The following is a 12836-nucleotide window of genomic DNA, read 5'->3' as shown; positions in this document are numbered from 1 at the left end:
CGAACCGAAGAGGTAAAGGAAATGTTGTGGCTGTGTAAGACCGAGCCAGATGACTTCTTCAGCCACTGCCTCACAATGAACGATTGTTGGGTGTAGCACTGTGACCCACAGTGAAATGAGCAAGGAGCAAGCAGTGGAAAAATGTGGATGTACCATCCCTGAAATAGGCAATTCGATGTTAGTGGGACTTCCGTGAAGTGTTTCTAACAGAATATGCTCGTATCCAAATTGTCACAGGTGCATACCACCAAATTCCTCTGAAAAGGTTACTGGATGCTGTCAAGGCGAAGCTGCATGGGGTGCTGTCCAAGCGGGTCTTTTTGCTCCGATACAACGCCCTAGCTCATTCTGCAAACGACAAAATCAAGCATGCTGCTTATATTGGCTATCAAAATTTGCGTCTCCCTTATAAAGCTCGAATTACGTAAGATATAGGACTGATGACCTCAGATGTTAAGTGCCATATTGCTTAGAGCCCTAAGATGTGGAAATAATAATTTCAAATACAGAATTTTGATGAGGTTTCGGTCTACAACCTTAGTGACGTTTATTCATGAAGTCATTACACTTTAGGCTGTTAAAATATTATTTATTACCGTTGAAACTCCATGGCCGTAGTCACTGTCAACCATTGTGAGATACTGGGACACAATCAACAACATAAAGTTGTGACGTGCACAAGCAGAGTTCCCAGCAGTGCAAAACCAAGTTAATGTATAATTGTATCTATTCTTGACTGGCATATACTTGTGTAGAGATACTGCAGTTTTGTTTGATTATTTTCAAAGACTCACATGCAGTTATTATTTTGAGGGGCATCTATATTATTATTTGCAGAATATACTGAGAGTTTATAGTTTAGTGATTAATCGTTTACTTTACTTAGTGAATATGTATGACTCTGTGGTTACTAATATTCAATCAATTGCCGAATGTGAAGTTTTTTAATTGTTGCGTGGAGCTGGGACCATTATTTATTCTTTGTCTGTCATTTAGTAGGTGAAGTGATTAACTGCTGGAGCTTACTGCACCGAGGAACACATGACTTTTCCCGACTAGTGTTTCAGTATAATGACCGATTTTAGAATCATGTGAAGGAAAGCACTCTACAGGTCACCATAAGCAGTTTCCGGCTGTTTTTGTCGCTGTGAGAAATGAGATTATGTTTTGTGCGGATTTTGTAAACATTACGAGCTCTATATGTTTAACTGCTGTATAATATATTAAAACTATTTGGAGTATGTTGTTAATTCTTCAGTTACAGAGTTTCATGGTGAGTAAAACTGTGTATATTGTTAAAACTAGTTACATAATGTGTATATGTTAAAGATCGTCAGGCGTGCACCATCTTATACCTTGAAAGAGAGATCCTACAGTGCAACACGCGATATTTGCAAATGAACTTAGTTTCTACATTATCTTAACAACTTTACCTGTCGTGAAAATGGAAATTTGCGTTTATTGCCAATAGCTTTTACTTCAGAATCATTTAACTTGTAACTGGATTTTGATAGTACTTCTTATTAATTTGATTTAGTTTGCAGATTATTGGTGTACAGTAGAGTAATAGTGTAGCACAGACACCGTTAAATACAGTACTGATAAGATTTTCTCTACCGCACCACTTTTCTATTGACATAATAATTTAACAGTTTTTCACATCTGGAAAAACCATACTTTCCTGGAGTAACTTACAGTTTTGGAAAAAGACTGCAGCACAAATAATGCTAGCGCTATCGTTTCGTATTGGATAAGAAAATACTTGGTAATTTCTTGATGATGTTACAAACTTTCAGGGATGGTGGAGAAGTGAAAATGTATCAATTTGATGTAACGGACCCTGGTCCAGACCCTACAGAATCGGAAGTTATTAGCGAAAATCGTCCTGATGTCTCTGACAGTGGAATTCATGTACTGATACTGATGTTGTTAAGATTGTAGGGTAGGAAACTTGTTGAAATGGCAGTGTGGACGAAAACAAGAAAAAGTCTAGTAAACATAGGCCTAAATTCCATACATTAAGAACTATGAGCACTTTTTCCTCTTCGATACTGTAAAACACATGTTCTCGACTGCAGACTCTTAGGTTTTCAAGAATTTGGAGGAGGTAGCTTGGACCAAAAGAAGGAAAGATGTCCAGTAAACATGGAGTCGAAAATGCAAATACCAAGAGCTATTAGAACTTATACAATAGAAGAGCTGTTACACAGCAGCGAAGATGAACAGGCGCTCATAGTTCTTAATGTACACTCCTGGAAATTGAAATAAGAACACCGTGAATTCATTGTCCCAGGAAGGGGAAACTTTATTGACACATTCCTGGGGTCAGATACATCACATGATCACACTGACAGAACCACAGGCACATAGACACAGGCAACAGAGCATGCACAATGTCGGCACTAGTACAGTGTATATCCACCTTTCGCAGCAATGCAGGCTGCTATTCTCCCATGGAGACGATCGTAGAGATGCTGGATGTAGTCCTGTGGAACGGCTTGCCATGCCATTTCCACCTGGCGCCTCAGTTGGACCAGCGTTCGTGCTGGACGTGCAGACCGCGTGAGACGACGCTTCATCCAATCCCAAACATGCTCAATGGGGGACAGATCCGGAGATCTTGCTGGCCAGGGTAGTTGACTTACACCTTCTAGAGCACGTTGGGTGGCACGGGATACATGCGGACGTGCATTGTCCTGTTGGAACAGCAAGTTCCCTTGCCGGTCTAGGAATGGTAGAACGATGGGTTCGATGACGGTTTGGATGTACCGTGCACTATTCAGTGTCCCCTCGACGATCACCAGTGGTGTACGGCCAGTGTAGGAGATCGCTCCCCACACCATGATGCCGGGTGTTGGCCCTGTGTGCCTCGGTCGTATGCAGTCCTGATTGTGGCGCTCACCTGCACGGCGCCAAACACGCATACGACCATCATTGGCACCAAGGCAGAAGCGACTCTCATCGCTGAAGACGACACGTCTCCATTCGTCCCTCCATTCACGCCTGTCGCGACACCACTGGAGGCGGGCTGCACGATGTTGGGGCGTGAGCGGAAGACGGCCTAACGGTGTGCGGGACTGTAGCCCAGCTTCATGGAGACGGTTGCGAATGGTCCTCGCCGATACCCCAGGAGCAACAGTGTCCCTAATTTGCTGGGAAGTGGCGGTGCGGTCCCCTACGGCACTGCGTAGGATCCTATGGTCTTGGCGTGCATCCGCGCGTCGTTGCGGTCCGGTCCCAGGTCGACGGGCACGTGCACCTTCCGCCGACCACTGGCGGCAACATCGATGTACTGTGGAGACCTCACGCCCCGCGTGTTGAGCAATTCGGCGGTACGTCCACCCGGCCTCCCGCATGCCCACTATACGCCCTCGCTCAAAGTCCGTCAACTGCACATACGGTTCACGTCCACGCTGTCGCGGCATGCTACCAGTGTTAAAGACTGCGATGGAGCTCCGTATGCTACGGCAAACTGGCTGACACTGACGGCGGCGGTGCACAAATGCTGCGCAGCTAGCGCCATTCGACGGCCAACACCGCGGTTCCTGGTGTGTCCGCTGTGCCGTGCGTGTGATCATTGCTTGTACAGCCCTCTCGCAGTGTCCGGAGCAAGTATGGTGGGTCTGACACACCGGTGTCAATGTGTTCTTTTTTCCATTTTCAGGAGTGTATTCATTTTTGAACCCACGTTTACTGGACATTTGTTTCTTCTTTTAGGCTTCTCCAAATACATGAAAACCAAATATCTTGCAGTAGATGAGATGTGTTTTACAGTATCGAAGATGAACAAGTGCGCATGTTTAGTAAGTTAGGCGGTTTAGAGTCGATGTTAATTAGACATTCTTGTTGTTTTTGTCCATATTATATCCCTACTCTCGTAGTAATAATAGTACCAATACATGTATTTCCATTGTCAGAGGTATCAGAACGATTTTCGGTTATAAGTTTCGTCTCGGTCGCTTCCCGACCAGGGTCCCTTACCTTAAATTGATACATTTCCGCCGGCCGAAGTGGGCGTGCGGTTAAAGGCGCTGCAGTCTGGAACCGCAAGACCGCTACGGTCGCAGGTTCGAATCCTGCCTCGGGCATGGATGTTTGTGATGTCCTTAGGTTAGTTAGGTTTAACTAGTTCTAAGTTCTAGGGGACTAATGACCTCAGCAGTTGAGTCCCATAGTGCTCAGAGCCATTTGAACCATTTTTTTGATACATTTCCCTTCTCCATCATTCTTGAAACGTTGTAACATCATCAGGAAATAAAAGTGTACTTCTGTTACAGAGCTAGCTAGAGCTGAAATTCTAAAAAAGTGATCCAAAGACTCACCCCACTTCTTTGGCGATTATCGTCGCTCGAAGCGGCGAAACATTATTGAAGGCAGTCAGATACGAATTCTATGACCGCTTTATATGATTTTTTGTACTGGAAAATTACTTTTTCCGGAGGATTTTTATTTTAGGCTCGTCACAGCGGTGATACGCCCGGGAAATACAACCCAAATTACGAGGGTTATTCGGAAAGTAAAGTCCGAATCGCCGTAACTAATCGAATGTTACACAAACATAGAAACGTGCAAGTGCATAGACACCCGGTATGCTAAAGACGCCGTTTACGTTGGTTTTGTCGCAGGGTGCGGTTTACAGTGTCGAAAATATTTGAAGCATTCGATCAGCCCGACGACTGTGAAATACGATAAATGGTTAGGTTTTTGACACCAAGGAACACTCAAGCAGCGCAAATTCATCACCAGATAAATGAGGTGTATGGCGTGCTATGAGTGACAGCGAAGTGCTTACGTAAATGGGTGGACATGAAAATGTCAGTGATGAACCGCGATCAGGCCGACAATCAGTGATCTCAGAAGATTTGATCAAAGCCGTGCACGAAATGATTCGTGAAGACCGGCGGTACACCATTTCGGCTTTAGCATAGAAATTTCTGAATGTGAGTAGAACAACTCGGCACAAAATTGTCTCTAAAAATTTGTGAATTCGCAAACTGTGCACACATTGTGTTGCCAAGCTACTTACTGAGAAATACGAAATGGAAGCAGTGGCTTGCGTTCTTGATTTTTTGGATAGATGCCGTAAGGAACGTGATCGGTTTTTAGAGAACACTGTCACAGGGGACGAGATGTGGGTTTCTGACCCCAGAGTTGAAACGTCAGTCGATGGAATGACGTCAGACGACATCAGCAGTCAAAATGAAGACCAAGCAGACAACGTCAACACGCAAGGTAATGGAAACCGTGTTTTGGGATATTCATGGGGTCTTGTTAGTCGAGTTTACGCAGCAAGAGACTGAAATAAACGCAGCCGCTTACTGCGCTACGCTGACTGAACTTCGTCCTGTAATATGGAAAAAGCGACGTGGCCTCCTGATGTGTGGAGTTTTGTTGCTGCATGAAAATGCCAGAAACCTTTCTGCCTTAAACCCAGAATCTGATCACATCTTTTGGATGGAAACATATTGTCCACCCACCGTAGATTCCTTACTTGGCACCGAGCAGTTTTTCTAAAATAGTTTCTCGGCCGCGAGCACATCGCAACAGAAGCAATTATAAACTGATTACCGTCACAGGCAGCAGACGTCTATGACGTAGGGATACAAAAGCCATAACAATGGCTATAACCCTGAATTAGTTGACAAACTCCTACACAAGAAACAAAGAAGGAAAATCTTGCCCTACCACCTCTGCAATAAAAATCACACCAAAAATCAACTGGTGTACTATTCCATATCTAGGTAAGCTATCAGACAAACTAGCCAAAACACTGAAATCCCAAAACTATTAAACATCATTTTATGTAAGAGGCACTACAGCTAATCTCCTATTCAGCAGAAAAGACAAAACAGATGAATTAAGCAACAGTGGGGTCTACAAAATAACCTGCACTGACTGCAATAAACTGTTCATTGGTCAAACGGGCCGGTCCATATCAACAAGGCTGACTGAACATGAACGCAGGTGAAGATTAAATAAATCAGACTTCACCTTTGCTGAACATGTGCTCAAAGAAGGACACAAGTATCTAACACACACAGAAGCGCTACATATAGCCAAGAAAGGCAGAAAACTCAGCCTACTATAAGCACTTGAAATTAACAAACACTTAGCCCTAAATCCCCAGCTGGTTCTAAATGACCAATTGCAACTGAGCACATCACAACTCTTAAAATTTACACTGTACAGTAAACCTGCTACTAACGACAAAGCGTCCCAATAGTAAACAAATTCACACCCCAATATAATGTAATACCCCTTATGTGTTTACATTCCTAACTGTAACTCAACTGTAACAATGTAATATTTGATATATACTAATGCACAATTTTTCTAATAACAAAATGTAACCCCCAAAGAAAACATCGTTGTTTTACAACCAACAATTAGTGTCCAGTGCAAACTGTTCACAACAAATACAAAAAATTGTAATTTTGTAACAATGTGTATTCTAAATAATTCTAATTGTTATCATGCATGGTACTGACAAACCATAAAATGTGATTTATTATGTTGAGGAACAGTTTTACAGAAAAAAAGTCAAAAGACCCGTTTGACAATTCCAAAGACAATACCACAACTAAAGATCGTATGTAAGTGAGTTGTATCTTAGTGCAGAATGTTTGGTTCGTAAGAACACAAGCTCCTTGTGAACAATAGCCAGTAGTTATCTGAAGATGGCCTAATAAGCCGAAAACTAATTCAAAAAAATAAAAATCAGTAGAACAAAAAAACCGCCTAAGTGTTATTCAATCCTCAGTATGGAATTGTTCTAACAAGAAGCGATGGAAGAATCCATAAATAAACTTGTAGAACGTTGTGACAAATGTTTAAACAGGTTTGGAAAGTCTGTAAAAACAGAGGAACATATGAGAAATTAGATATTAAAAAAAGGCGTTTGAATAAGATTGTGATGGTGGTATGTTTTATAAATAATTGGATCTTACTTTCCGAATAACCGTTGTATATGAACTTCAGCGGTCGAGATTCAATCTTCAATTTTTTTTTTAGAATGCGGAACGCGAGCACCCTCCCCCCCCCCCCCCGTTCCTCTCCTGCTCTCCTCCCCTCCCCTCCGTCTTCTGCTAACATGGCACAAATGGACTGGCATTTCTATAATGAGGAGGAGTTGATTTTCTTAGTGGAAGGTCTGCAGCAAGGCATCCATCGTTGGGAAATATCCGACGCACTGTAGAGAATAGGTAACAGCATCACCAAATATCATCGTCCTGACGCATTTTTTGGACATGAAAATTACAACTTTGTGACTAGCGCTCGTCGAGTGATTGCATAATTGCACGATTATTATAGTGATTTTTACGATGCTCCGTACTTCAGTCGGTAAAAACGGAACCCTTATGGGATCACTTTGTTGTCCATCTGTCTGTCTATCCGACTTTTTTTCAGGAATGGTTAGATTTATCATGCTGAAATTTATGTGACGTGTTAAGATCTATGGTCCCTTGGTGGTGTAAGAAACTGAAACTTCTAAGCAGTCAAATGATACGGCTATTTGTCACATATTTTAATACTAGCAAACTCACTCGTCAAAACCTAAGGGGTACTTCCCGTAGGCCTAGAATAATGAAATTTGCCAAGAAGAAAAGTTTCACAGTAAAAGAGAAAATTTCCAATTTTAAATTATTATTATATGACATGAAAAAAAATCATTTTTTTATCTGACTATATGTCTGTAAAGACCCCTTTTTCTCAAGAACGCGTAGACGTATCAAGTTGACATTTATGTTACTTACAGGAATCTATGGTTCATTGGTTCTGTAATAAATTCAGTGTGAGTTATCTAACATTACCACTGGAAACACCTCCCAAACCACAATAAACACTGAATAACCAATACCACAGACCGTAAGTGAGGAGAGGGGCTGGTAGAATTGGTTAATACAAACCATTGAGAAATGCACAGTTGTATGATTTTTGTCACTTACTTATGGCTTTTTAGATGGAAACCTGTTATTATTTTTAGTACAATTGAAAATAGAAACAAATACTTAATCAGTGTCGTTTGTTACATTGTAAAATGTTAAGTATATACGGAGTACTTTGTAACGTAAAGTTGACGCTTGAAACCTCAGACGTTCAGTCACGTGTTGTAACAAGCATGATCTGTAGGGGTATGTTTACGAGGACTACAATGTTAACGAGTTTGGCTTTCTCAGTGTCTGCATGTAGCGCTTGCTGAATTAGTTCTTGTACTCAGAATAACTGTAATACACTGTGTGGCCGGACGTCTGTGATATTATACCGAACACAAGTAGGAACAGAAGTACACACTGTAGGAATGTGAGAAGGTCGCAATTATAACAGTGTGTACAGTGTTGTAAGAACTGTGAAAATGTTTTATTCTAACTCTGAAAAGGCAGAAATGAAACTCATCTATGGCGAGTGTAGCCAAAATGCAGCTGCAGCCTGAAGGTTGTATGCAGAAAGGTACCCGGACAGAGATCATCCAACGCGTCGCACATTTGAAAACATCTACAAACAATAGGTATGGTCGTAAAATGAAAACGGGTCCGTAACAAACCCATCGCAGGAGAGGTAGGTGCAGTTGATTTGTTAGCTGCTGTTGCCGTGAACTCACACGTGAGTTCGCGTGACATCGCTAGAGGAAGTGCAATGAGTCAAAGTAGTGTAATGCGCATACTTCGTCACAAATTTCACCCGTATCATGTGTCGCTGCATCAGCAATTACATAGAGATGAGTTTAATAATCGAGTGAATATCTCTCAATGGGCATTAACAGAGAATGCGTTGCAGTTCTACCTCTTTATCGATGAAGCAGGTTTCACAAACCACGAACCACAGTGCAGTGAATTTACGAAACATGCATTACTGGTCGATGGACAAGATCGCTGGCTTCGACAGGTAGAGCGACAGCGCCCGTGGAATGTAAATGTATGGTGCGGAGTAATTGTCTACCATTTGATTGGTCCTCACTTCATTGAAGGCACCCAAACAGCTATAAAATACATCGAGTTTCCACAAAATGATCTGCCAACATTGCTAGAAAATGTCCGGCTGGAAACGTGTAGACGTGTGTGGCATCAACATGATGGTGCTCCTGCACAGTCTGCAACGAACACTAGGCTGACCATTGGTAGAATGGTCGACGGGCCTGTAATAGGACGTGGACGCATAAATTGGCCAGCCCGTTCTCCTGATCTTACACCTTTTGACTTCTTTCCGTGGGGTACGTTAAAGGAGAACGTGTACCGTGATGTGCCTCCAACCACAGAGGATATGACACATCGTACTGAGGCAGCATTAGACCAGATGTACTGCGTCGTGTAAGACATTCATTACGCGGTAGATTGCAAATGTGTGCAGCAAATGATGGACACCACTTTGAACATTTATTGGCCTGAAATGTTCGGACACACTCTTTTACATTCTGTAATTGAAAAGAAAAAACAAATTTGTAAGTTTAACTACTTTCTCATGTTAATGCATATTTTCTTCCAACGAATCAGTGCCGTACAGTGTTCTTCAGAGAAAAACACTAATAAAAATGTTAACATGTGGACGTAACATGGCTCTTCTGTACCTACGTTATACGTTACTCAAGCCTCAACTTTACGTTACACATTACTCTAGATGTATTAACATTTTACGATGTAAGAAACGGGATTGATTAAGTATTTTTTTCTATTTTCAGTTGTGCTAAAAATAATAACAGGTTTCCACTTAAAAAATGTAAGTATACGTTGAAAATCATACTTCTGTGTATTTCTCAATGGTTTGTATTAACCAGTTACACCAGTCCCTCTCCTCACTTTCTGTCTACGGAATTGGTTATTGAGTGTTTGTTGTGGTTTGGGAGGTGTTTCCAGTGGTAATGTTAGGTGACTTACCCTGTATAATCTTCTAAGTCGAAGCTATCAAAAAGTTCGGCCTTTTATCTCATAGGTTTTGATACTTGCAAACTTGCACATTAAGACCTGTAGGGAACTTCTCGTTGACCTAGTCTCAAGAAATTTGGCAGGAAGGAAGGTTTAGAAGTAAAAATAAATGAAAATATTCGACAACTGTGAATGTTTAATTACATCACACACCAGAAAAGTTTTCTTTTGTCATTTGCTATCCGATTTCAGACTTGAAATTAGCACATTCTCGGAAGTCGTGGAGTCGCTGGGACTGATATCTTACTAGTATCAATGGCGATAATGGACAAAAATCGTCGAGATTCTCGATTCCTGGAATGGATGCACTGTTTTTACAGGGTGGTTCATTGATAGCGACCGGGCCAAATATCTCACGAAATAAGCATGAGACGAAAAAACTACAAAGAACGAAACTTGTTTAGCTTGATGGGGGAAACCAGATGTCGCTATGGTTGGCCATCAACCACCCATTTTTATTACATATTCGTGTAGCACGTAAAGAAATATGAATGTTTTAGTTGGACCAATTTTTTCGCTTTGTGATAGATGGCGCTGTAATAGTCGCAAACGTATGAGTACGTGGTATCACGTAACATTCCGCCAGTGCGGACGGTATTTGCTTCGTGATACATTACCCGTGTTAAAATGGACCATTTACCAATTGCGGAAAAGGTCTATATCGTGTTGATGTATGGCTATTGTGATGAAAATACCCAACGGGCGTGTGCTACGTATGCTGCTCGGTATCCTGGACGACATTATCCAAGTGTCCGGACCGTTCGCCGGATAGTTACGTTATTTAAGGGAACAGGAAGTGTTGAGCCACATGTGAAACGTCAACCACGACCTGCAACAAATGATGATGCCCAAGTAGGTGTTTTAGCTGCTGCCGCGGCTAATCCGCACATCAGTAGCAGACAAATTGCGCGAGAATCGAGAATCTCAAAAACGTCGGTGTTGAGAATGGTCTGTCAACATCGATTTCTATGCACCAGGAATTGCATGGCGACGACTTTGAACGTCGTGTACAGTTCTGCCACTGGGCACAAGAGAAATTACGGGACGATGACAAATTTTTTGCACGCGTTCTACAGTATTTAGTGACGAAGCGTCATTCACCAACAGCGGTAACGTAAACCGGCATAATATGCACTATTGGGCAACGGAAAATCGACGATGGCTGCGACAAGTCGAACATCAGCGACCTTGGCGGGTTAATGTATGTTGCGGCATTATGGGAGGAAGGATAATTGGCCCCTGCCCGCATCTCGTGGTCGTGCGGTAGCGTTCTCGCTTCCCACGCCCGGGTTCCCGGGTTCGATTCTCGACGGGGTCAGGGATTTTCTCTGCCTCGTGATGGCTGGGTGTTGTGTGCTGTCCTTAGGTTAGTTAGGTTTAAGTAGTTCTAAGTTCTAGGGGACTTATGACCACAGCAGTTGAGTCCCATAGTGCTCAGAGCCATTTGAACCATTTGAACCATTTGATAATTGGCCCCCATTTTAACGATGGCAATCTAAATGTTGCAATGTATGCTGATTTCATACGTAATGTTCTACCGATGTTACTACAAGATATTTCACTGCCATGACAGAATGGCGATGTACTTCCAACATGATGGATGTCCGGCACATAGCTCGCGTGCGGTTGAAGCGGTATTGAATAGCATATTTCATGACAGGTGGATTGGTCGTCGAAGCACCATACCATGCCCCCCAAGTTCACCGGATCTGACGTCCCCGGATTTCTTTCTGTGGGGAAAGTTGAAGGACATTTGCTATCGTGATCCACCGACAACTCCTGACAACATACGTCAACGCATTGTCAATGCATGTGCGATCACTACGGAAGGCCAACTACTCGCTGTTGAGAGGAATGTCGTTACACGTATTGCCAAATGCATTGAGGTTGACGGACATCATTTTGAGCATTTATTGCATTAATGTGGTATTTACAGGTAATCACGCTGTAAAAGCATGCGTTCTCAGAAATGATAAGTTCACAAAGGTACATGTATCACATTGGAAGAACCGAAATAAAATGTTCAAACGCACCTACGTTCTGTATTTTAATTTAAAAAAAACCTACCTATTACCAACTGTTCGTCTAAAATTGTGAGCCATATGTTTGTGACAATTACAGCGCCATCTGTCACAAAGCGAAAAAAGCGGTACAACTGAAACATTCGTATTTCTTTACGTACTACCCGAATAAGTAATTAAAAATGGGGGTTCCTATTTGAAAAAACGCAGTTGATCTCCGTTTGACCTATGGCAGCGCCATCTAGCGGGCCAAACATAGCGCCATGTGGTTTCCCCCTTCAAGCTAGACGAGTTTCATTCTTTGTAGTTTTTTCGTTTGACGCTTATTTCGTGAGACATTTGGCCCGGCCACGATCAATGGACCACCCTGTATACAGAATTAAGTTTTTACATAACCCCAGGAGCGCGAGTCCGACTAGCGCCTGACCTACTTTTAGTGACGGGAAGTCCGTACGGCGTTGCTGTCCATACCTGGGCGGCCACTGCGGTGTCGAAGTGCGGCTGGCTGCACTGGTTCCTCCGTCAGCTGCCCACGGCTACATCCGCATGGCTCCGGGCCGCCGTCCAGACCTCAACTGCTGCTGCGCGCCTCCCCTGCCGGCTGCTCCCTCTCTTAATCAGTGTCCCCACCACAAGGAGCCGCAACTCACGGTGCTACGAGAATTTGTACGCTTGCATCTGATAGATAAGACACATTCCAGTACGCGTCACAAGTTGTTGAAGGTATGCTTTTTCTCTTTACGTCACAGTGCGTACACAGATCGTGATAGACTATGTTTAAACAGTGCCTGCCATTGTCTTTTACTTACTTACCTAACGCTCCAACCGCTACTAAATTAACTGGCCATCATACTTCCTTCACTAGTTTATTGTTTTACGTTCCTCCGAGCGTGTTTTG

The 12836-nt window shown here is 42.7% G+C and overlaps 1 protein-coding gene across 1 annotated transcript in view; it reads right to left on the bottom strand.

Annotated features, from left to right (window-relative positions):
- Nucleotides 1-12553, bottom strand: part of LOC126194818 (sodium-coupled monocarboxylate transporter 1-like) — a 201534-nt gene extending 188981 nt beyond the window's left edge. The window contains exon 1 of the mRNA XM_049933145.1: nucleotides 12410-12553. The gene's annotated coding sequence lies outside the window, so the exon portion shown is untranslated. The remainder of the gene's footprint in view (nucleotides 1-12409) is intronic.
- Between the last annotated feature and the right edge of the window lie 283 nt (nucleotides 12554-12836).

Source organism: Schistocerca nitens, chromosome 7 (genome assembly GCF_023898315.1).
Source record: "Schistocerca nitens isolate TAMUIC-IGC-003100 chromosome 7, iqSchNite1.1, whole genome shotgun sequence".
NCBI lineage: Eukaryota > Metazoa > Arthropoda > Insecta > Orthoptera > Acrididae > Schistocerca > Schistocerca nitens.
Note: the sequence above shows the minus strand (reverse complement) of the source record. Positions and strands in the feature narration are given on the sequence as shown.